Source organism: Ochotona princeps, chromosome X (assembly GCF_030435755.1).
Source record: "Ochotona princeps isolate mOchPri1 chromosome X, mOchPri1.hap1, whole genome shotgun sequence".
Classification (NCBI taxonomy): Eukaryota; Metazoa; Chordata; class Mammalia; order Lagomorpha; family Ochotonidae; genus Ochotona; species Ochotona princeps.
This window is the reverse complement of record NC_080865.1, coordinates 15,984,909-16,011,789: the sequence shown is the minus strand read 5'-3', so window position 1 is coordinate 16,011,789 and position 26,881 is coordinate 15,984,909.

The window sequence follows — 26,881 nt, the reverse complement described above, 5'->3', positions numbered from 1 at the left end:
TGTCTGAATTCAGGTCCCAACTGCACTCTTCATTCCAACTTTCTGTTAATGCATACTGTTGAAGGCAGAAGGCGATGGCTTACGAACTTGAGTCTCTAGCACCTACATGGGAGACCTTGATGGAGTTCCCAGCTTCTGGCTTTAGCCTGGCCCAGCCCTGGCTGTTGCAAGCATTTAGGAAGTGAACCAATGGATGAAAGCTCTCTCTCTTCCTCTCTCTCTTTATTCCTTTCTCTCTCTCTCTCCTCTCTCTGTCTCTCTCTGTGTCTGTCTGTCTTTCATGTAAAATAAAAATAAATAGTAAAAAGCTTAAGACAGTTTTTCACATGTTTGGGATAGAAGTTTATATTTGGTTGAAAACCAGACAATCAGTGACAGACACAGAGAGAGTTTACATCTGATAGTTCACTTCCCAAATTCCTTCAGCAGTCAAAGTTGGACCAGACCAAACCTGATGAGATTGTTTCTCTCTCTCTCTCTCTCTCTCTCTCTCTCTCTCTCTCTTCTCTCTCTTCTCTCTCTTCTCTCTCTCTCTCTCTCTCTCTCTCTCTGCCATTCTAAAAAAATACATACATCTTTAGAAAGTGTCTCCCTTGATCCATTGTGTTGAGGTCTTCTCTGTTAGTATGAAAACACTCTTGCAGGGAATGGGGAATGAAGAATGAAGAAGCTGGTACAATGTACTAACACTGTAGATTGAAGTAGTGGCTCTGTGGCAAGTAGCTGGGTGCAGAAGCTTTAGAAGAGACAGAGGCTGGAGACTCATTTTGAAACAGACATCACTGGGCCAAAAGGCACAGCCAGGTGGAAGACTATAATAAGGATCCAGGAAATGAGGAAGAAAGTTTATACTGAAAGAGATGAGAGTAAAGGAGAGGGTGGTAGGAGGAAGTAAAGCCAGATGGGGCCTGCTTTTGCAAGGATCAGCCTTAACAGCCTCAACCCATGACTAAGTGCACCTTTAATAAAAAGAATAAACACTTGGTACTCTTTGTTCCAGCCATTGGTCTAAGTGCTTGTGTCCTCAAAATGATCCTTAAGGGGGAGTTGGTACCAGTGCTATACCCTCAAAATGTATTGGCTGGCAAACAGCACCACTTGCTCCGGTCATATAGCTAACAACAAAGCTGGGATTTGAACCCAAGAAGTCTGACTCCAGAGAACATTCTCTTAACCACTAAATTATCTTTCTTCTCAAGCTAATAGACCCGAAACCAAAAAATACTTTGAAGGGAACGTGGGTAGGAAGCACTGTGGAAGTTGCAAAGATGGATGAGAGGTAGCACTTTTGCTCTTCCTCTAGGAATTTCAACTATAATGAAGACCAGGCAGGCAGAGCTGCTGTGAGGGACTTTGGAACATCAGAAGGTTGGGCTCTCAAAGAAGGCAAGCAGCGGAAGGGAAACTGGTTCCCACAAACAGGACTGCAGGCATCTGGCTCAGGTAAGGGATTAGACTCCTATCCTACATGATCAACGGAAGCAAGACTCAAGGCCTAGTGAGGGCCAAAATGAGTATCTGGAGATCAGAGAAGTCATTGACACTGGAATTAACAATGGAATTCAGAATGAGACAGAAACTGTAACTGCCGGGAATGACTGATTTTTGGTTTTTAGGCTTTGCTTTTTTTTTCTCTTTCTTTCCTTCCTTCCTTCTTTCTTCCTTTCTTCCTTCCTCTCTCCCTCTCTCCTCCTTCCTTCCTTCCTTTCTTTCTTTCTTCCTTTGTATGTTTGATTTTTAGGGAAATCTAGAGAAAACCTAATATTGACTTGGTTTTCTTTAGTTTACCTCCTTCTCTACTTCCTGCATACTTTCAGCCAGGACCATCAATATTTCTATCTGCACATTTAGCACTGTGCTGAGTTCCAGAACAGTCTATTGAAGCAGAGAGTTTTCAATCATCCTTGGTTTCTATTCCCCAACTTGATATATCTTGATTGGGAGCTGTTCTCCCACATTTCTCAGGATGATGGGGGACTCTCCCAGCCTCAGCTTTGGGTGACTTAACCACTTCCAACCCCATACTTCTCAAATCCTATCCTTGGTTAATCTGATTAGGTGACGCAAGCACTCTTCGTTGTCTGTCCTGACACCCACCTCTGCTTCTTCCTTGCCAACAGATATTTACTTTTTAGGGGGGAGGGGACAATACACCATCCCCAAGCATTAGATCATGATTTATCAAAACCAATTCTGAAAAATTTCTTCTCTATTTTTCCAGCTTTCAGGCAAGCTGTGGCTGTAACATGACCCAATTCATTCTGGCCAACAGAAGACCGCTGTATTGGGAGCACACTCTGGGGAAGCTGTTCTTCTGCTTTATTAAGAATATATGAAGCTTGCAAGGCCATCCTTCTATCTTCTCCTTGCCTGAATTTAAACATGATGTCTGTGGTTGCCACTGTAGTTTGTGACTTCAAATCCAGGTACTTCAAATGGAACAAAGCTCAGCTATCATCTTTCTCTGCAATCTGTTCCCTCCAAGGGTTGATAGTTTGGTGATTGTGCCTTATCCACCCAGTTACCAATGCAAAGCCGAGAGATAGACCCCATCCTGCCTTCCTGCATCAACTGCCAGGTCTTATTCATTTGACCTCTCTACTATCTCTCAAATCAGTTCCCTCTCCATTACCTCCACCACTGTTGAAGTTCAGACCTTCATCCCACCTCACCTTGATTGCTGCAACAGCGCCCTAAAGGCATGCTGCCTCTCCTCTGCACATTCCAATCAGTCTTCCAGATGTCAGTTTGAGCTGCGATGCAAATCCGAGTAGGTCATTCCTCTGCTTAATGTGCTTCCCTTGCTCCCCAGGTTTTAACTTAGGCTCCTTCAGATCTACTTTTAAGAGATTCTTTGGGTGTGGCTCCCGTGTACCTACTTCTTTCATACCCCTAAAGAATCTTCTATCACCCAAGTGCATGAAATGCAACCCTTACAATCATCTCTGCTCTCTCTTAAGCTGTTCTGAATTTGTCCTACTTTCTGATTCCACTCTGATAAATTCTGTTTGACCTTTAAAGCCCAGGTTGATGTGTTGCAGTTTCCTTTCTATAAGAAACCTTCTTCAACTCCCTTCTTGATTTGTGATGTCCTCTTTTCTGTTTTGTCTTCTGCAATATCAGCTTATATACTGATGTGTAATTCCAGCCATTGTTATAAGTAATGTTCATTTAGATTCGCTTGCAGGTTTACCAAAGTTTATCATTCATCATTGCCTTTCATTTCCAACAATTTTCTTTCGGGTTTAATTCCTGGGTTCCATTTCTGAAGTAAAATCTTATTCAATTATTTCATAAGTGTAAATTATTTCAGATTTTGTTCTAAAATGCCTATGTATGTTTGACCTACACTTTCTTCTTGCTTTTTGTACAGAAATTTCAAAAGTACAGAAAAATAGAAAAAATAATGTAACAGACATGCATATTCTCCATCTGGATTTGGCAGTTGTTAACATATGCCATATTTGCTTCATCTATTTTTCAAACATATTTTGAAATAGATTACAGCATCACCACATTCTACCTGCGCAGAATATGTTTTACTTTTTCCCTATTCCTTTCTACATACTGCTCTTTTCTTGAGACGCTCATGTCCATGCACTGTATATCCAGATTCTCTTACTGTTTGATTTTTGGTTGGATTTGCACAATAGGTGGTTCCAACAGAAGATCAGAAAGGTGAGTGAAGAGATGAGAATGGTTGGATTTCTCTACCAAAGTTCTCAGATCCTGCCATGTCCTAGTAACTGCTCTGCTTTCTCTGCCTTAAAGACTCAGTGTTGGGAATCCCTAGCACTCCAACATACCTCAGATTCTCAGTCCCAATGATGCAGGTGCTTCAAGGATCCTATGCAGATACCAACATCTACAAATTCTCAAATCTCTTATAGAAAATGGTTTAACATTTGTAAATAAATTGAACACATCCTCACATATACTTTAAATTATCTCTGGATCCATTTTGATACCTAATGTGATGGTGTGAATTCGATATGAGTTGTTGTTCTACTGAATTGTTTGAGTAATGATTTTCAAAAACCTTGTAGTACATGAGTGTTCCTTACATGCATACACATACTCACTCACTCATATCCATTTCTTTTTAGCTTAAACAATTTTCTCAAGAAAACTTCATAGCTCGTGTTGCCTATTATATGTTACATCATATCAGGATGCATTGTCAGTAATGCTAAACTTGACAACCATCATCCTCCTCACTTGGGAGTGATAGTTTATGTAGGTATAGAATTCTGAATAAGCAGCTATTTTTTCTGGGCTTTTTTAGTTATTGCTTCTTTCTGGCCACTGCCAACATTGTTGCAAAATCTGCTGCTGGCATTCAGTTGTTACCCCTTACTATTTCCACTGTTCTTTGGGCTGTGTGTCAGACTTTTTATTTGTCTTTGCTTTTTCCTATGCTTCAACCTAACTGTACGCTGATTTTCATTTACTATCAGAACTCATTGTGCTTTTGAAAATTCATGCATTTTATTAATTCATGAAAGTTCTCTGCTATTACAGAACTTTTCTATTTTAGCTCTACCTCTACATCTATTCTCTACTTTCTGGAACCTTTCTTACCCATGAGAACCTTTGAAAATTTCATGGGACATACATATTATGAAAAAACTATGCATGGATCTCAAAATTATTTTTTGCTAAGATAAACACCTTTTAATTCCTTGTTTCAACAAACATTCTAAAGAGCCCTCTTATATGTTGGACCTTTTTATTCTCTATGCTCTTTTGAATTTCTTGTAATTTTGTCTCACTTGATAATGCTGAAGCTTCCTTTACCTCCATTTTGAGTTTCCAAAATTCTCACATTGTCTTATTTGTTAATCTGGCTTAACGTATTTGTTGGATTTTTAATTTCAGTTAGTCTTTATGTTTCATTTTCAGAAATTCTGCTTTTTTTCGAAATATGCCTTTTTCCCAGTATAGAATCATATCTTTTCATTGTGACTTATATTTCTTGTATTGATTTCATAATTTACATTTATTCATTTAAAGGCTCATTCATTTGTACTACTGAGTCACATCTTAAGATGCTTATATTTTCATTTGCTTACTTTTTGCCTCCTGACTCTCCCTCATGGTGATTCATGTCTTCCTATGGTTACAATGTTTTGTATTGGGAAATCCTTTTCATTAAGCCCTTTTAGGTGGTTGAACTGAAGTGTTTTTCTCCTTGCTATGTGGCAGCATTGTTACAAAGGAGTTTTGCCTTTGCTTTCTAGAACCATCTTTTGTGTAATATTATGGCTTTGGAAACTCCTATATCATACATATAGTGAAAATTCAGACTCCATGGGACTTTGAATTCCTACAGAGAATACAATAAAATTTTTATATTTACTACCTAGAGAAGAAGATATTTACCAATATCCTGGACTTCGATGGCCTTTTCTCATTCTTATAAGCTATCAAGCTTAAGCAAAGATCTCAGTTTCAGCTCTTCCATTTTAGGAGGGCCCAAGATCACATTTTCTGACCCATGTCTGTGTTCAAGCTAGGATTCCTGGCTCCTGGGCTGACATTCTTTCTGATCAAACTCCCTGGATGGTGCTACATCAATTCATGAGTTTATTACTCTGGCTTAAATTTTTATTGGACACTGGCACCTCAGGAGTTTTCTTTCTTTCATTTTCAGCCTGTACTAATTTTTGTAATATTGTATTATTACATTTACTCAACTTTATAGGTATTATTGTTATTGTCTGCTTAATTTATTCTCTCCACATCTAGGCCATAAGCACTATGAGGGCACCATCTATGACAGATTCAACTCCACATTCCCTAGATTTACCAAAGTTCTTGGGTGCTCACTAAATAGTTTTTAATGTCTGAATGAATACATTCAATTGCAATTTTGAACTCTGATGTGTTCCTAGGCATGAATTTACAATTAAGATTTTCATGTGTGAAAGTTGTCATTAATCCCCCTTGACCATTTGTGTCATGGACCACGGATACACTGACTTTATGTTTGTAGCTATTCTTTCTATATTTTCAAAGACAACATTTTATCTGCATATTATGTCTGTCTCATTACCTTCATTAGTGCAGTCTTATTATTTGTTAGTATACCACAGTGCACTGGTTAATTCTACCTAATCTAAAAATGAAGAATAATAAAAGCCTTTCCTGGTTATAAGGCAAAGAAACTATTCAAGGCAAGGATACAGTGTGATGGCTGCATTGGCTAATCCTACAAGTGCTGACATCCTATATGGGCACTGGTTTGTGTCCCAGCTACTCCACTGCTTCCCATCCAGCTCCATGTTTGTGTCCTGGGAAAGCAATGGAGGATGGCCCAAAGCCTTGGAACCCTGCACTAGCATGGGAGACCTGGAAGAAGTTCCTGGCTCCTGATTTCACATCTCAGATCTAGCTGTTGTGGCCATTTGGGGAATGAACCAGCAGATGGAAGATATTTCGCTCTGTCCCTCTTTGTAAATCTGCCTTTCCAGTAAAAGGTTTTTAAAAATTAGAATTTAAATTAAGGGGGAAAAAAAGTTTTGCAAATAGCTGCAGGAAGAAGCTTTCCTGGTGAATGGACAGATCTCACAAAATCCATGGCCAATGGACACCATCAAGTCTGTTATGAACTAGAATCAGGAAGAAAAATATAGGAACTGAGGGGCCCATTCTTTCAGAGCACACATGCCAAATTTGTTCCTGGATTGTTTCTGAGCACCTCCTCCATACCCGTTTTCCCTCCCACAGAATTTCATTTCTTCACTGCGCATAGCCTATCAGAGCCACCTAAGGGCTGAATGACACACCCTGGCATGTTTCAGTATCTGCCACAGATGGAAACAAGGCTGATCTTTTTACTTAATGTTTTCCAGTAAAGGAGTTAGATTCAGCACAGCAAATGACACACCTGCCCACCCATGCCCACCACCAATACCTTAAGTCAGGAGCTGCTATCTGATAAACTCTGGAACAAAAACAGGGCATGGTTCTCTGGCCCATTGCCCACTCAGCAAGGCGCAAGCACAGGAGGGCTGTGTTTTTGCTGTGCCTGCTCAGAATGATTTTGCTGCCTAAAAGGAGTCAGAATATGAACATAAGAGCTGAAGATACTTAATATGGGGTTACAGAATTAAGGGGTGAGTGAACTTTATGAGAGGAATTAGAAGTGATAGAGGTGTTGCAGCAGGAATCCCCAAAGGAGACTCACAACCCTGTTCTCAGCAGTATCAATGAGGTGTGATGATCTGAAGGAAAACTGCGATCCAGGGGTATTGTTTTGGTTCATCAGGTTAAGATATTACCTATAGCACAAACATTGCATACGAGCACTGGTTTGAGTTCTATCTGCTGCATTTCTAATCCAGCTCCAAGCTAATGTGCCTGTAAAAACTGCAGAAGATGAAAAAGATAGGCCAGTTGTTGGATCCCTGCTACCCATGTAGGAGACTCAAATTGAGTTCTAGGCTTCTGGCTTCAGCCCATCCCTGTTCCAGCCATTTTATCTATTTGGGAAATGAACCAGCAGTTAGAAGACTTCTGTCTCTTCTCTCTTTCTTTCTCTCTTTCTTTCTCTCTTTCCCTCCCTCCCTCTACCTATAACTCAGCCCTTCAAACATAACTCTTTAAGGAAAAAAAAAAAATATATATATATATATATTTTCTCATTTGCTCCTGGGACTCTTAGCTCATCCACCCCAAAACTTTCAAGCAACTGATCTTGTAAAAGCCAGAATGCAACATAAGCCATAGAATCGGAGACTATTTAACAGAGGATGGTACCCCAGAGGCTCTTGTGGAGCTTATTTCATTTGCTTCATATTTTGTTTTTTTTGTGTAAATGTCTGTCTCCTCCAATAAATGTTAGAGTCATTGAATGCCAGAAATGTGTCTCATATGACATCTATGTCTCTGAAGTACCAAACATCTTGTCTTGCTCATATTTTTGCCTGGCTCCAAATTCTAGTTTAGACTTTTCTGGTTGTGTAACTGGGATCAAGTTATTTAGCCACACTGTATCTCAGCTTCCTCATCTGTAGACTGGGAATAATAGTAGTACCTGCCTCAGATGGTTGTATTGAGGATTCAGTAGCTAACACATGGCAAGCAATTTTGAATAGCTCTTGGCAAATGGCAAGTACTTAAGAAATACTAGATACTATTAATAGATGCTGTTTTCAGACTGGTTGACTTTTTAAAAATGTATCTACTTATTTTTTTCATTTTTTTTCCTCCATTTATTATTTTATTTTTGACAATAGTTAATTATTTTTGACAAGAGTTAATTAGGGATACAGGAAAGTGGGTAAGACTAACATTTCCACACTTTTTTTCCCCTGTATCTACAGTAAAAGGGGTGATAAAGGGAGAAGCCCCACCCAGTCTCCTACCCACCCATCCAGGTCCCTGATGTGGGGCACACTCTGAGGGTCTTGCTCAAGTGGTTTTGATAGTTTAACAGTTATGAATTGCTGCCAATCTCGTCATTCCAAGCATGAAGAAATTGCTGCAGAATCCACTGGTTGACATAGTCCATCTTAGAGTCTCCGTTTGCCAAGGTATTCACTACCAACATATGGCTGGGGTAGTTGATTGATTTGTTCTGTCTTCTGTCTTTTCATGGTTACAGATATGAGTCCTGCAGTTCAATTGAGGGGATCCCTGAAGAAACTTTGTCTAAGGTGAACCCAGATCAGGTTCTTGTGTGTACTTGCAAGTGCAGGGCCCAGTACAGTCCATTGCCTATTGGCTGGTGGTTGCAATTGCTGGGTTGGTTCTGTTTCCAACCCTGACTTCCACACAAACCACTGGGTGTTGCAGTCCAGCCTGATTCTCCCCAGCACACACTCGACCCTCACTTAAACCAGTGGGAGCAGGAGCCTAGTCGGAGTGACCAACAATAACCCCCACCAGGCCCGCCCCCTATTCTGGTTCCCATGCTTGCCATTATGTGCAGCAGATTAGTCCAGTCTGTCCCACATCCCATTCAACTCTCATACATGTCACTGGGAACTGAAGCCTAGTTCAACCCAACCAGCTCCACTATCCAGCCCGCACACATGCTGTTGGGTGTCCTTCTGTCTAGCCACCCCGCCCCTATCCTGGTTTTAATGCTCTCCATTGGGAGTGGTAACCCAAGAGGGAGGAGCACACTATTTCCCTTCTAGGCCACTCCCACTCCTGGATCCTGCACTCTCCAGGCGGTTCTGCAGTTTAACTTGACAGAATTAGCCCCCAATGTCAGCTTGTGCCAGCTGATGCTGCGGCAAAGCCCAACCAACCCTCACCCACTCTATTTTTTGGCTGCACCAGGAGGAACAATCAGCCAAGCCTGGCTTTTCCCTGATCTAGCACACATGAGGCGCACAGGTGTTGTAGCCCTGCCTACTCTGGTCTGTCCCCATTCCAGCTCATGCTCCCCAGTGGGAGTAGCTGTCCAGCAGGGGAGCCCCCCCGCCACTATTCTCCCTTCCAGCTCTGCCCCCTCCTTCCTGGTTTTCACGTGTGCTGGTGGTGGTGCGGCCACATCTGGTACAGATCACCTCACCTTGGCATTCTGTAATATGCACTGGTTTTTGTCGCGACCAACCCTGGCTTGACCCACACTCTGTTCTGGTGCTCGGATTCATCAATGGCTGATGTGAACTGGTTCATCCTGGTCTGCCCCAAACCCATGTCAAATGTATGCCAGTGGGATACTTTCCATGGCCTGTTCTGGGCTGTTTCCTATCATGCTTCTTGTGCTTACCTGCAGGGTCTGTGTCCTGCCAGAGGAGTTGCCCAGGCTCCTCCATCAGAACCTCTCCCAGTGCCAGAATTTGCGCATACCGGGGGGGGTCCATGAGCCAGCCCTACTCAGTTCACCTCCTGTCCTAGTAGGAACAGTGGCCTTTGCTGACTGGCCTTCAACCCAATCTGGTTCTTACTGTTGGATGTTTCAGCCCAGCCACGACTTGTCCATACCCACATACAGCTCACACTTGGCTCAGCAGGGACTGAGACCTAGCCCAGTCCATCCCACATCTACCCTGGTCCTCCAGAGCACAAGATGGTGTTGGAATCTAGCCCAGATTGGTGCGTCCAGTCCCAGTCCACACTTGTGCCTAGGGAGACTACAACCGTATCCTGACCAGAACGAAGCCCCCATTCCAGCCCTGTGCTCCTTGGTGGGAACCTCAACCCAGCTAGGGTGTCCCTTTAGCTCCCCAACCAGGCCTGGTCCCAGCCATAGTAAAAATGTATCTACTGATTGAACAAGGAGAGAGAGAGAGAGAGATCTTAAGTGCAAGTTCACCCCTCCCCCACAATGTCCACAATGGCTGGAGCTGGATTGAGGACAACAGCTGGGAGCTGAGAGCTCAGTTCTGGTCTTACACATGGGTGGCATGGGCCCAGTGACTTGAGCCATCATCACTGTGACCAAGGAAGCTAATGCAGGAATTAGGAGCCAGAACCAGGTGTTGAATCCCGGATCCTACAGTATTTCAGGAAGGTACCCTGATCAGCACCTTCAACACTGAGCTTTGCTGTTCATCTTCCCAGTCTGAGCCAGCTGTGACTATACAACCCTGTGGGCCCCTATGGCATCTGGAGGTCACTTGTGGGGACAGAAGCTACCTCTGCTCAGAACTAAGTGCCAGGCAAAGCACTTGCCATTGAGTCTGGCCCCTAGCCCAGTGACACAGGATGTTGCAGGCACTTCCTTACACACAGGTGCAATTTGTACTGCCTGGAGTCCCGGCAGCCCCTCTGCACAGAGACATACACACATGTAGACACATACGACCTGGAATGGGCCTGCCGCCTGCTGCCTGCCCTTGCTCCTGTCACTCCTGCTGAGTCCTGCTTCCCCAGGGCCTCTTTTGTCCTGTTTCCTGCTGTCCCCCACCCTCCATTAATAATTTTACATCTCCTGGCTCTCCCCTCTCCCTGACTTCCCAGGTGACAAATAAGTCCCCTGGTAGAACTTGCACATGAGTAGGAAAGAGGAGAGAACGTTTGTTCCCCTGCCAAGTTATATGTGTGCATTTTTATGAAAAGCCATGGGAAGATGCCCTGCCTTCCCTTACTAAGAAGAAAGATTCCAGTGATGTGTGTCTGTCTTAGCTTGATGTTTCTGGAAGCAGAAGCTGAGGTGACAGCTTGGGTTCAGATCATTCATATGGAAGGTAGTTCTTGGATGCAAAGAAGGGGCAAGGCATCGAAGACAGGAAGACAGAGGGGGCCTCTGAGTGTAGGGTAAGTCTACAGCCACAGGCAGCAGGGGATTGACCCTGCTGGGCCTGCCTGTGAAGTGCATTGAGTGCATCTGGATTTGCCCGTTTGCAAGAAGGCAGGTGGGAGACCTTAAATTCAGCTCCCATTCTGCATTGGTTGCAGAGAGCCCCTGCACTTCAGATGCGATCTCGTTAACCTTGCACTTCTGGCTCGTGCTCATGCTCTGGCTCAGGGCCGGAGACGGGGAAAGAGGAGACGGCTACAGCGGGAAGACAGAAAATGCAAAGACCAGAGTTCTGCACCTGAACTGGAATGCTGCCAGCTGGAAGTAAGGCTGAGCTGGCAGTAGACATCGCAGGTCACATGGATGGCATGTGAGAGCTGGCATCGCAGAGTCAGTAGGTGGAACCTTGATAGAGTAGAAGAAACACCTGACCCCAGGAGGGTTGAAACCGCCTCCTTACTCTGCTTGGTCCTACTTGAAGGAAAGCAAAAGGCCCAGACTATCAGACACAGTTGCACACTGCCTGGAGTCCTCAAATCTGGCTCCAGCTTCCAGCCATGTTACAGCATTTGCCGTGATTCTGGGCTGATGTGGTACTGCCAGCATCCCAGATTCCAGGATCTCTTCTCATTCACACTGGGAGTGAAACAGCAGAGGGGGTCTGAAGGACTCTGCATGAATTGTCCCTCACTGTCCTTCCTTGGGAGACCTGAGACACTTTGGATCAGCCCACAACTCTAACAGGAGACCCCTGATCTCGGGGTACGATGGCAGGTCCCATTTTATCAGTCCGGGTGGCCTCAAGCTGGGTGACTGGAAACTGACATGCCTTCTATTTATTTATGAAATTTGTAACTGTGAAAATTAGCCTTAGAAGTTGTAGACCCATTACTATTAGCTTTATCGTCCTCCTAAGACATACCCTGAGGCCTCCTCCAGATTGAATCCTATTGTGCTTTGCAATAAACCCATAATTGATAATGCCACGGAGCTTTAATATGGATGGAGAAATGAAATCTAGAAAGTAAATACATTCAGAATTTTGCTAGCAGGCTGAATTTAAAACTGATTTTCTGAACCTACCAGGATTATTCCTCCTCAATAATGATTTAATTTGAGTGAGCCACCCTGAGAGCTCTTGGGGGTGTGGGGAGGGAGGGTAAGTGTAGCCGCCTTCTCATAGGGGCCACTTAAAGAACTTTATCCTGCATTTTGCACCTGTAAGTTTGTGAAGATAAAATTAAACTCAGAAATTATACATGATGGACCAGTAAATAACACAGGCACCCGGGCCCTGGCTGCTGCTCCAGTGTCTTGATGCAATCACCTGTCACTAACACTCTCAGCACAGGGACGCTGGCTTGGTTCACTTCTACCAGGCGAGCAATTACGCTGTGTTCCTACATGATCCAGGCAGCAGCATGGAGGGATGGGTCAGAGGAAGGGAAGGGAAAGGGGGAGTGTCTGCCGAACTCCCAGCCTGGAAACCACAATGGTGGGGGGGGGGGGGAGACGGCGGGGCTGCAGGTGCAGGGAGACCCTCCAAAGGTGGTTCCCTTCCCCTCAGTCTCCCTACCTACTGCCTCTCAGCCAAGCAGAGCCCTGCTGGAACCTTCCGGAAATCTCTTAATAGCCTCACAAGGGAGCCAGGAAGGCAGCAGCCAGACCACCACTCTTTCCTAGGTCACAATGCTCCAAAAAGAGACTGGGCACTCAGCTATGTGACCATGGGGATCCTGTGGCCCAAAGTGCAGATGCTGTAGCCGCCGCAGGGGGCCTGAACTTAACCCCTACTTTATCATTTGAGAATGGTGTGACCTTGGAGCCATCGCATCACCTATCCGGATCTCAGGTTTTGATTTATATAGAACAAGGAGCTGTGGCAGGCTCAGTTGCCCAGGAAGCTGTCTCTGAGACAGAGATTGGCACTCCGGTAGGTATTAGGGTGAACTGTTGGGATGAACACAGACAGGACAGAGCCAGGGGGTTGGGGACAGGATCAGAACACAACGGGCTCTTCCCAAAGGCTGCAGCAGCCCGCGCCCTCAGAGAGCTCTCTTTGGCAGTGGGGTGATCCTTAGTAGGGGTGCAGGTTCAGGCCTCTATACCACTATGTTGGTTATTTCTGAGACACTGAGAACTCAGCACCTTCTGCAAGCAGCCCTCTCAATAAGAGGGTGGGGAGTAACAGGAGAAAGCCGAAAGACTTCATTCCTCGAAAGAGGGACACAGTGCAGTGTCCACCGCGGGGAGAAAGCAAAAGATCCTCCTCAGCCTTGGGGGCTTGATATGCCAACAGTGCTTAGCGCCTGTGCCGGCACAATGCAGGTGTGTGAGAGTGGTAGCTATTACGATTATAAAGGACTTTGACCTCCCCCTGGTTAAAGGACCCTAGCAATCGCAGTAACAGCGTGCGCAAGTTCCTGGGCAGTGCGTACCAGACTTTGAGAGCAGACGTTGAGAAGTGCGAGGCTTTTGTTCTGGGTTCAGCCGGCCTCTGTTTATTCTCAACATTCACTGTCAGGAGAAGCAGGCTCCAAGGGTGGAGGAGGGGCCGCCACTGCTCCCTTCCTCTGCTTGGCCAGACTCACACAGCTAGGCAGGCGAAGGCCGTGGCAGGCTTGTTTGGACCACCGTTAGCAGTCTGCGGCTTCCCTCCTTGCCTTGCAGATGGCTGCCCTCTCCTTATGCCCTCACGGAGCCTGCCTTCTGTGTGTGCTGACAGCCAGCTCGGATCTCTCTTCTTTGGCTCACAAGGTCACCAGTCCTCTGACCAGGGGCTCCCTTCATGACCTCATTTTAACTTCATCACATCTTTAAAGACCCGATCTCCAGACACAGCCCCATTTAGAGGTCCTGAATATAAAAGTGGGTCTAGGCATCCTCCCATACTTATCTCTACGGGGCTTAGATTCCTCTGACTGGACATCCTTGTCGTATTCCATCCACCTGCCAGACGCTCACCTGGCTGTACTGGCAACCCCACAGCACCTGTGTCTTTTGAAGCAAATATCATTCATTTGCCATCCGCTTTCCTCAGAGCTATGCTGAGTGCCTGCTTTGCTTTTGGCTGACAACCAAATTATGCTAAATGGGTGAGTAAACTACTCAGAACTTGAATTTTTGGTTTTGCAGCAAAAAGATTTTCTAGATGGCAATTTTACATGGCCTGGGCGACTATCGCTGGTAGGAGGATGGTAAGACATTTTGGAGCTGCTGAAGGTTTTGACTTATTGACTACATCATGCTGAATTTTTGTCATCTAGCCCAGGGCTTCACAGATTTTCCTGTGTGCAGGAATCCCCTGGGGGTCTTGTTAAAATGCAGATTCTGATTCAGGAGTTCTGAGCAGAGCCTGACATGCTGCGTGTCTAACCGGTTCCCAGCTGCTGTTGCTGCAGCTGACCCACGTGTCACACTTGGAGGAGCCAGGGCCCATGCCACGTGTTTTAAATTCAAGATGTTCCTATGGATCAACTCTAAGGAGCGCTATGAATTAAGCCTTGAGGGCATGAGGCTGCCTCTCACACTGCTGCAGGAGGTTTCTGGAAACAAGGGGCCTTGGGCCCCTTCCCTCCCCCTCCGTCTTATGGGTCACAGTTCAGACTCCCGTCTTTTAGTGTGGGTTGGGTGAGGGGAGCCTGAGCAGCAGAAGCAAAGCCACAAAAGAAAGGACAGAGTTTCGCGGCTGATGATATGGTAGCAACTATTTAAAGAGATCAGCCAATATTCCAAAGGGCAAGGGATGTGCTATGAAATTACCCATAATCCACATGAACCCAAAGCAGGGATAGATGCTGGAAAACCATGAATTGGCAAGCCATGATGACAGGTCTATAATTGGGGACAGAATGAATATTGGAGGAGAGCAGGCCAGCAAGGACTTGAAATAGTCCAGCGGTGTGGGCAGTGTGGGTGGGCCAGCTGAATGTAAAAGCCACGAGCAGACAGACTTATCCTCAGGATCATCATGTTTGGAACGATTTTGCAATCGCACTCCAACTATTATGTAATAATTCATTTAGTTTCCCTTTCTTATTTAATAAGGGGCTATAAAATTATAAAGCAGGTTCCTGATCAGGACAATCTGAAGTCTGCCCATATTTCTGCCAGGGAGAATGTAATTCTAGCCCAAAGCCAAAGTGTTTATTAGCTAGTTGCTGGGTGGGCTTCTGTAAAGCAAACATCTGGTTTCCCATCCGTATTGCTGAAACACTGATAGCAGTTGACACAGTTGCATTACTTGCTTCGTCAGCATCCTGGGTCAAGAGATGTCAAGCTAACAGAACCAACATAGTTCAAGACTTAGTTTATGGATGACAAAGGTTGTGTCCAGGGAAGATGAAGGTGAATTCTTTGGTTCCTGTTGAAATAGGGAAGACAAGGCAGAGTTCAGATAAGCAGGACGAAGAGCGGACTACATACCTTCCTTAACCAAAGGAGAGACATTTCTCTAAACCCTGTGCATCCAGTTGCTTGATGGAGGGAATTATCTGGAAAAAATGAGTTCTGTTTAATAAACATTGACTAGCTCTATGCTTTGAGTGAATCAAGAGCTTGAGTAGATTCTGGAAGGTACAGATAACCAGGCCAGGCCCCTGCCCCCAAGATCCCCAAGTATAGGAGTTAAATTGGCAAGGTGGAACTTGACTTAACATCGAGCCCATCTACAATCATATGACCTCAGGACACAGAACTCTTTGGTGAGGCTTACACCTTCTTTGTCTAAAAAAAAAATTATTTATTTGAAAGAGAGTTGTGGTGTGGGGGGGAGAGGCGAGAGGGGTCTTATGTCTGTTGATTGACTCTCCAGATGGTGGTCTCATCTCTCAAGACTTGGCCCAGCCTAAATCAGAAGCCAGAAGTTTCATTCAAGTCTCCCACTTGGGTAACAGAGGTCCAAGTACTTGAGACATCCCCTGCCATTTTTCTCAGGCCATTAGAGGGAGCTAGATCAGAAGTACAGCATCCAGGATGCAAATTTGCAGTATACGGGATGCCAGTGTCACAGAAAGTTTTACCTATTATGCCCAATGCTCGTGCCTATACTTTCTCCTAAGATTTGCCTTGATCTTAACCCCAGATTTTACTCTCCACCCATGTGTTCACCAACCTCCCATTGATTTTTAAACTATTTTCTTACCATTCAAATTTCTAATCCACTTAGTTACTACCTGCCCACTTATTCATCCCCCCTCTTTTCACTCATCATCTGCCTTCCTTTCCACTTGCTTTCCATTCAACATCCATATACATTATGACCATCTACTCAATTGCGTGTATACTATTTGGCCATCAGCTGCTCTGTATCTATCCCTCCTTTTGTTCATCACCCACCCACGCACTCATTCACTAATCAACTCATCTCCCATCTAGCTATCAATCCTACCAACCATTGTATACTTCTCCATCCTTCCACCCACAAACCATTCTCCCAGCACCTATCCATGCATTGACATTGCTATTCAATTCTTTATTCCTCCATCGCTTATTGAGATACATTATGGTGAGTAAGTCCCAGTTTATATCCTCTTGAAATTCACAATTCAGCAAATGAAAATAATAGCATTTAATAAATACTTTCCCAGAGAAATGGATCAAGAATTTATGATTAATGCACTGGTACCATCACAGGAGGATTCTCAGATGAAAGGACATTGCCACTGGGTCTGGAAGATACCTTGAATCTCACAACTTATTTCTGACAAAGAAAACAGCCTAAGCAAGGACTTGCAAGTATTAAGAAACTCAAAGGTGAACAGTGGCTGTGAACAGGTGATACTTCAGATGGTGGGAATAGGGAAGAGATGTTAGGCAATGACATTGAATCAGTTGCCTGGGACCAGTTTTGAAAAGGGCTTTGTGTCCCATATTAATATGGAAGTTTAACTTCATTCCCAAAAGCCAGAGTCATCAAAGTGCCATGACCATGATTTGTGCTTCAGAATAATCTCTGATAACAGTCATTAAGCTGGGACAGAGGAAAGAGACCAGAGGCACAAAAACCAGTTAGAAGGCAATTGTATTAGATAAGAGATGACAGGGATCTGGCTGTAGGAGTAGAAAGGAGATAGCAAAATTTGAAAACAATTTAGGTGGTTGAGTCATTTGCATTAGTGGAACTGAGGTTTCTACTGGGGGCCCTAGAGATGATGAGGGCTCTTGCTGAGATGGAGATTTGGGGCAGGTGAAAACAGAAAAGGAGAGAGGCAATGAGCAGGATCTTGCCTGAGCTACACCCAGAGATAGATGGATCTAGAACACCGGTGGATATCTATCCCAGAGCTTACAAGAAAACACCTTTGGATTTAGCTGTAGATATTAAGCATGGAGAAAGCGAGAAGAGGGGCAAAATAGAATGCAGAATGCTGGGTAGTATTGGTTCTTGGGCTGGCAACAGAAAGTGCTTATCAATGGAAACAGAAAAAAAAAAGAGCATTGAAGGAAGAGGAAATAAGGAAACAATTCCAGATGTCAAGAGGGAAGAGATTTTTTTCATAAATATTGTATTTTGTGTGCTATTCTTGCTATCATTCAGCTTTCTATTTTGAGATAATTTCAGACTTACTGAATAATTTTATAAATAGTTATCCTTTTATCCAATTTTCATGATGTTAATGACTTACCTGACAATAGTGCAGTTACTAAACCTGAAGATTGCATAGTGGAGCAGAAGGTTAACTGCCACTTGCAATGCCAGGATTCCATATCAGAGTGCTAGTTTGAGTCCTGGCAGCTTTGCTTCCAATCCAGTTTCCTGTTAATGTGCCTGGCACAGGTCCTTGGGTCCCTGCCACCAACCTGGGAGACTTGGATAGAGGCCAGAGCTCCTGGACTCAGCTTGGCCTAGGCCAGGCAGTTGCAATCATGTGGGGACTGAATCAGCAAATGGAAAATTCTCTTTCAAATAAATACTTAGATTTTTTTTAAAAAAATAAAGAATGGAAACAATGTTCTTAATAACACTACTAGTGTTGTTCTTAATAACGCTAACAATTAAGCTGACTTCAATGTGCACATAACCAGTTTCTCCACTGGGGTCCTTTTTCATTGTTTATTCAGTACCTAATCTATGAACCTATATTGCAATTAATTGTGTCTTCTTTGTCTCTTCTAGTTATTGAAGAGAAAGGAATGGGCCAGGTCAAACACTGCAGGTTAGTCTGGTGGGATCAGCACTGTGTAGATTCCAATTGTCTTGGTCTTCATTGGGGCATTTCATTATCCCGCACTGTTTTTGAACAGGCCAGCAAAGACAATCTATTTGCACTCCACAATATCAAAACCTCACCAAGAATATTCCACATCTGGAAGCGACAGTTGCATATGGAAGCATCTCCACTCACATGTCTGGCAATTGACACGAGCTATTGCATGGGATCTTAGTGGACCTCACTGCACGGTTGCTGGACTTTCTTGGAGTGTAGTGGCTGGAGTCTAAGAGGAGCCCCTCAAGAGGCAGAGGCTTTGCCACATTTTATGGTCTAGGTCAGATGTCACTTCTGTCACAGTCACAGGCTCAGATTCAAGAGAAAGAAGTGTCAGGGCCATATTATAAGAACGTGAGGAGTGGGGAGCAGCATGATGGTTCAACTGGCTAATCCTCCATCTCCAAGCACAGACTCCCATATGGGCACTGGTTTGTATCCCGGCTGCATCACTTCCTTTCCAACTCCCTGCTTGTAGCCTGGGAAATCAGTGAAGGATGGCCCAAAGCCTTGGGACCCTACACCCATGTGGAAGACCAGGATCCTGGTTTCAGATCTGCTCAGCTCTGGCCCTTGCAGCCACTTGAGGAGTGAACCAATGAGAGGATCTTTCTGTCTCTCTGTCTCTCTTTCTCTTCATAAATCCACCTTTCCAATAAAAATAAGCAAAACAAACAAATAAATAAAAGACACCCTTGGGAGGATGGGAGAACCTATGGCAGCCGTCTTGAAGAAGGTGATCTGCTACAACATGGCAGGTCTTCAGCATGAGGGGTGTGTGGGGGAAAGCAGTGATATTGAGTAGACAGTGATCAGGAAGTACAGAGAACACATTGCTTACTGTCGTAGGAAATTTGGCATTGGAAGGACACAGTGCACCTTGAAAATGAAGTGTAAGAAACACGTGTTTATTCTCTGAAGAGGTAACTTGAGTGTGTAAAGAGCAATAGATTGAAGAGATTAAAGGAAATAAATAATTGATAGAACCAGTTCCTCCGGGGAAAGGCAAGAGGGACAGCATCATGTGGTTGCTAAGACAACCAGCCCAGGAGCCAGATGGCCTGGGTTCAAGTCTGCATTCTATCAATCACTACTGAGTGATTACTTTGCTTTGCACCTCAGTTTCCTGACCTTTAAAATACAGGAAGAGTTTTCCGAGTTTTCTTAGTATTCAAGAGGATAGAATATCAGAGTGCACATTGTCTACATAGAGGGAAGCATCAGGACAAGGGAGGAGCTGTTCTGAACAAAGGAAGCAACTTCTTGGCAAAGAAAAGGCAGGCTTCAGAGAAGCACGGAAAACAGGAAAAACTAAAGTTGGCATGCTGGGGAAACAGGATCTGGGGAGTTGGTACTTCAACTTGATTCTCCTTTGCCTTTTTTATTTAAAAATAAGATTATTTATTTATTTGAAAGCCAAACTGATAGAGGAAGAGTCAGAAAAATCTTCCATCTCCTGGTTCACTCCCCAAATAGTTGCTGTGATTGGAGCTAGTCTGGACTGAAGCCAAGAGCCCAAAGCTTCATCCAGCTCTCCCACATGGGTGGCAGGAGACCAAATATTTGAGCCATCTTCTGTTGCTTCTTCAGATATGTTAACTGGGAGCTGGATCAGAAGTAGAGCAGGTGGAAATTGAATGGAAGTCTATATGGGATGCTGACATTGCAGACAGTGCTTTTAAGCCCCTGTCCCACAATACCAGTCCCTCTATTTTGTGTGTGTGTGTGTGTGTGTATGTGTGAATTAGAAAATTAGGACATCAAACAACACTGATGATGCTATAGATGGCTTGGGCTATCAGAAAGGGAAGAAATGATTTGAAGCAGCCAACTTAAGAAATGGAAAGTTGGGAGCAGAAAATATGGTGCAAGGTGGTGATGGTGGTGGTATCCTGGGCTGGGCAAGAGGTGGCTGTTCCTGGTCATTGTTATAATGTTACCAGGACCTTATAGGAGGGGAAATAAGATCAGTTTCTCAACTCCTTTGTGGACACACTTGTGAGATTTTCTCCAGCAGTGAGACTGATGCCAGGGTGGAGCAAATGTAGCTTTCATGATCTCTAAGAAAGATCTGGAAAGATAGAGATGTGATAGGGTCCACAGCTATTGGGGGAACATGAGAGAAACGTGTTTTATGACTATTAGAAGAGGGGGGATCCTGGGGACCTGGGATGCAGGAAGGTTAGATAAAAGGAATGAAAGAGAGACAAGGTAGGAAGTGAAGGGCAGAGAAAGATGCTTCGGAGCTCTCAGCCTTCAGGAATGCACAAATCTCGGCCAGAGAAGGGATTCAACATTATTTGATTTGGACATTGACAATCCCCGAGGGTTCTGCCATTGTCTACTCCCTAGCTGGCCTTTCTCAAAGAGCTCATCAACTATCTAGCTCGCTCTATCTCTCTCTCTCTCTCTCTCTCTTTCACAATCATCCCCATTTGGGTCCTTGGATTTCTGTGTCTCTAGATTTTCTGGTTGGGACGTCCTACAAAATATCTGGCAATTGCTAAAGCTCAGCAGGAGGAAAAGCAAAGGCTGGAGTAGGTAAAAGGACAATCCAGAAGTCGCCCTGAGCTGGGGTACCAGAAATATGGGGCACATTGTATGACCCAGCCCCTGGGTGCCCTGGAGATCCGGCATCTGGGTGCATGAGATCGGGCAAGTTGTTTCCATGTGAAATTTCCCACAGTCTTGTCACCTGACACATCCTGCCCGGTTGATGTTGATGCAAAAACAACTTGAAAGAAAAGCAAACTAGAAAAAAATGGGGAAGTTCTCATGCATTAAGCAATGCAAACCTTTTTCTCCCTAAAATTAACTCTGACAGTTTTCCTTAGTGGTTGTCAGTGAAGAATGGAGGGCAGGAAATTTAAAAAATTTTTGTTTGGTCTAGCATGTATCTTAGAAAACAAAGAAAGAAAAGAAAAAAAAAGATAAGGTTCTTTGGCTGTTTTGAGTAGCAAGAACTCCAATAGTCAAATCTCCCATTTATCGATAGCATAGGATCTTCTGGGTGCAGTGACAAACAATGAGGATTAAATGAGAGAGTGTGAGATGTTATAATTCTCCATTTACAGAAGAGGAAATGTAAAGCTTAGATTAAGGAATTTACCCAAGATGACATGATAACAAAAGTGGGATTTTTTAAATTAACATGTAGTACTTGTGTATTTTTTATGGGATACAATGTTAAGATTTCAACCCATATACACAGCATGTTCTGGTATTTCTGTTTCCTTGTCGTTTCTTTATTAAAACTAGAATCTGAATCCAGGCCTGCTTGATTCCCCAAATCCATGTTTATAATCAATATGCATCAGGAAATTTTGAGAAAACAAAAGTCTGCCAAAAAGTAGCATTGTGACAGAGTCGTTCGATGTATTTTCATTCTGCCTCCTTTCAGGTTTTAATTTTTGTGTGTTTGTACATACGAATCTCCATGATTATGAAATACAGCTTTGAATGTATTTTCCCCCCTTTCCTGTTAACATTATACCATATTCCTGGTATAATGGTGCCATTATACCATTCAGTCTTCCTAACTATTATTTTTAATAGATTCATAATGTTTCTTCTGGTAAATGCAACACAATTTATTCGGTTAGTCCCTTGTAGCTGAAAGTTTAGATTTTGGAATTTGTGATAGTGCTGATATGGCATTCCCACGCATAGTGGTTTTCAGATTTATGTTCACATCTTTGCCTTCTTTTGGATAGAAATGGAATTGCTGAGTCTAGCCATATGAACATTTTTCATATGAACTTTTTTATGGCTCTTAATTTGTGTTTACCAAATGCCTTCCCAACACAGTTCTATTAATTGACATCATTGTCATTGATAATTTGACCACATCCTCACCCTCAGTGATACTAGGTAAGTTTTTAGGCAATTTTATTGGGGAAATGGTACCTCACTATTTTAATTTGCAATTATTTTCTTACTAACGAGGCATGACATTCTTCCGGTTGCATTTTCTCTTCGGTGAGTTATCTGCTTATGCTTTTTGCCCATTGAAGTATCAACAACTAAATGCCTTGGTTTCTCTCCATTTTCTGATCTCTGTAGAACAAACACTTCACTGCAACTGTTTCATAAACACTTTCATACATATAAATGACCATTTTTAACTATGAGTAACTGTGAAGCTGAACTGGTTCGTCTTTTTCCTTCCTGGTGTCACGTATCATTCCAGCAGGTAGAAGCTTCTTCTTCCCCCAAGAGACTTACTAAATAAATGTTTCTACTTCCTTCTGGCTTTTCTACTAAACATTTTTTTTAAAAATATGACTCTCTCTAATCTAAATGGAATTTATTTTGTGTGTGTAGTGAAAGGGGCTGGTTAACTCTAAAGAAGAGCACCAGCCCTAACTGGAATGATGAAATGCATAGATAATCCAACACCGAGGACAAACAGAAACCAAGGAATCATTTCAAATTATTCTTCTGCTAAATCTTTCCAAAGAACTGATAAATTATATTATAAAATCAACTGGGGAAAGTTTATTTCCCTTCTGGCCTTTGGTTAAAGGGCTGATAAACTATGAGATGACTCAAAAGAGAACGGGCAAAAGGCCTACGTAGCCCATAAGCTGGTCAATAAACCCGCCTCCTCCCAACAACTGGCAGGTACATATGGAGCTCCAACCATCAAGTCAAGAACTCACAGATAATAGGAGGATGCATAGAAGAGCTTCCAGTCTTCACTTGTCTAGACCTCTCTGTAGCATTTGAACGTTGCTGACCAGCATACATGGAGAGTATCTCTACAACTTTTGCCTGCCTTATATGGCTTCCTGTTTTCTGAACTCTTGTCTCTTTTGCTGATTCCATTCCTTCAACATTTATTTAGCTTGCATTTTGTCTTCAACTTTCTTGTTTCTTTCCTTGTTCATTTCCCCAGGATGATCTCCTCAGTTCTCATGGCTTCCATCAACCATCCACACACAGATGACAGCAAAATTCATAGCTTCTCAGACACTAGCCATCCAACTCACTCAGGACATTTCCATCTGAAAGTTCTTACCTGGGTTTACAGTCCACTGGGCTCCATGCCAGCTCAACCCTTCCTGTTATCACCACCAAAATAGCCTATTTCATTTCCCTTTCTTTGCTACATTGACTCACTCCAGTGCCTAAGCTTCCATCTGATCAACATTGTCTCTACCTGGTGCTTGCCATTCTGCCTTTTATCAAGTCTTGTGAATCCATCTCTACTGATTGTCTTCATACACCACCTCTTTGATTTTAACATTAATGTGAACTGTTAGAGCAAACCTCAGAGAGTCCTCTTTGCCCTGCTTCATGGAGCTTACAGGGACTATCCCTAGCAAGAAACACAAGGCTCTCATAATCAGGTCCCTGTTTACTTCCTCACTTTTACTTTGTTTCACTCCCTTGCACATATTGAACACAGTAGCCAGGTGAATCAGTATTTCTTCAGCCAGACCATGTCTGTTCACATGCTATTGTGACTGCCGGTAATGACACTCCTTGTCCTTGTAGTTCTCATTTCCAAGCCTTTGGCTGTCTTAGTGGGTCTCCTTTACATCATGCCTTTGAACTCGGAGATGAGAACCAAACCCCTCTGGCCTACCCCTTGCTTGTCTTCTTGGGGGCATATCTCTAGAAATAGACACATAATATTCTGCAAGCTTCTATCTAATGAGAGTTGATGGTTGATCTAAATCCAGGTCAGAAAACTGGATAAAGTCTTTTCACATTTTTAGGGCTTATTTGGGTACTGCCGACTTGCGAGAAAGCTGAGATGAAAGCACAACTTGATTTCCATTTTTTAAAAAATAAAACTCACGTGTGTTTCATTCTTCACACTTGGATGCTCTTTAGTATTCTTTGTAAGATTCTTTCTCCAGGGTGGCTTAGGCTGAGCTCTGTGACTCTCCAATAAGCTGTGGGGCTAGACCTTCATTTGCATACATAATCATAGCTGTCTGTCGGCACTAGTCTCGCCAGCAGGTAGCTCACATGGGAAAGGGCTGGGACTGTCCGCTTAGAGGTGGGTGGCATTTTGCCTGAGAGAAGTGCATCTGACTGCTAGCCGGCCGTGTGTCCTTTATCCTTCATCCCTGTATGTTTTTGAGGCACCTGATGGAAGCCTGGTGCTGTGTGGATATTGAGGACACTGTATCAGCTTCAGTGTCCCCCCCACCCCACATAAGCAGGTCAAAGATGCAGATCATTTATTCAAAAGAGTATCTAGGGGACACTAAGTAGGGAATAAGAAAAGAGACAGGAAAGAAATAGAAGCCACTGACGGTTGCTGGGATGAGCTATTTGCCCCAGTGTGGGCAGCTGGGGCACAGTCGCCCTGAGGATTCTTCGGGGCCTTGTGTAGAACATGCCAAGAAGCCTCTCAATAGCAAACAGAAAGTCTGGGATGTCAATCCACCAACTCTCATCCCCAGATCCATTAACTCCTTTGACCCCAGAGGTATTAATTTTCTTGTGCTTCAAGGTTATGCCTATTCACAACCAAGCAAGATCCTAAGGTGTTGGGGAAACCTTGAGGCACAGAAAATGGGGGGTGGGGAAGGCAGCCACTTGGAATGGGAAGTTATCAGTGTGCTTTGGTCCACCCTCTGTGGCTAAGATAATGGAGATGGGTTAAATTGATACAAACAGAGGTGATGCAAGGTGGGGGCATCAACCTGGTTTGCTACAGATGGAGAGATGATGTAGGCACGGTGCTTCTGCCCTAAAGGAGCTCACCAACTCGTGGGCAGACAGGTCAACAATCAAAGCATCCGATGCTGGGGTACGTCCTCATTCAGAGATCCAGAGAGCCACTTAAGAGTGTGTCATACAGCCTGGGCTGGCAGAACTGGAAATTCAATGACATCTTCTAGGAGGACACAATATTTTGGCCAATGTTCCTCAGGAAGAGCAATGAACTTCAGGGGGCACGGGTGGTGAATCCCGACAGTGCAAGTGCAGTGGAGTGCAGACCTCCTGACAAGACCAAAGCCTCAGCTCCTTTTGTAGAGAGCAGTAGGAGATCAGCTGGAGTGTGAGCCAAAGGAGATGTTGCATTTGCACTCCCTGGAGGCAAAGGGAGCCCCCTCAGTGTTTAAATAGTGACGTGTTGTGAGCTCTTGAAAGCGCCCTCAAAGAGCAGCTTGGAGGGTCGGTTGCGATGGTGACAGGTGAAATTGGAGCCCAAGGATCCTGATTAGGAGGTGTGCCAGTCAGGCTCTGGGCAGGAAACAGATGGCACTCTCAAAAGGAATGGAAGAGTTCCCAGACATTGGAGAGTCCCACAGCTACAAGAGAGGGACACTCAACAGGAGCTGGGACCTTACGTAAGGGTAAGTAGCCAGGACCAACTTCAACCTGGCAGGGAAGTCGTGGGGGGGATAGCCAGTCGAACAAACATTCCAACCTCTCTGTCGGCCTGCTCCTCTGGGCTCCTGCCAGAAAATCGCCCTGGGGCAATCCACCCAGAAGCCAGATGGCAGGGCTGCCCAGTGGATGCATTCCACAAAGGCCAGGCTTTTGGGGGGCTCAGAGCAGAAGGCAGAAACACAAAGCTGAGGCTAGAGACTCAGCAAGCAGTGCTGCCAGCCAAGAATGGTCTTGCCGTTGGCTGGGCCAGAAGTGACAGCAGGTGAGGTCCCTGCTGAGATCGCAGAGTTAGGCAAGCCTGAAGCATTGGGGGGAGGCAGTGCGTCATCTGAGGACACCAGGCTAAAAGCTCTGACACTTAGAGGGGCTTTTCTTGGACCTCTCTTCTTGCCATTAGCACCTTCTGAGAAGGGTCTTAATTTATTTTCTGCTGCTACATAGGACAAAGTACCTGAGACTATAATCTACAAAGGCAAGGAGTTGATTCAGCTTACAGTTCTGGTTGCTGGAAGTCCCAACCTGAGCAGTTGCATCTGGCAAGGGGTTTGGTTGCACTGTAACATGACAGAACACCAAAAGGACAGAAGGATGGAGTCACTTCAAACCAACCCATTTTTGCTGTAATCACTCCAGTTCCTCTAGAAGGGCATTAATCCACTTTAATGGCCCAAATCACCACTTAAAAGCCCCCACCTCCTCGCATCATTACTTTACCAATCAAATTTGAAGCAGCTTTGAAGAGGACAGAACATTTTCAAAATACAGCGTGTGGTAAGACTGTCATCTGTCTTTAACTCCAAGTATGGGTTACAGAAAGGGGAAAGAGATCACAGAATCCTGGGAACAAAGGTCTAAGAAGCAAGAGAGAGGGGAGACACCCGAGAGAAGTTTCACCTGGACTGTCAGGACTGAAGCCTGATCTGATCCAGAAGTCTTTAAAACTAAAAAAAAAAAGCCATGCCAGACTGGGCCTCAGCACCCAACCAGCACGCGTGAGAACCGGGCGTGGGGGCAGGGGGAAAAGCCGGTAGGGGGAATGTGGAGGGCTCCCCTGCTGGACCCACACTCCCACTGGAGAGTGTGAGTTGAGATAGGGGTAGACCAGACCAGGCAGGGC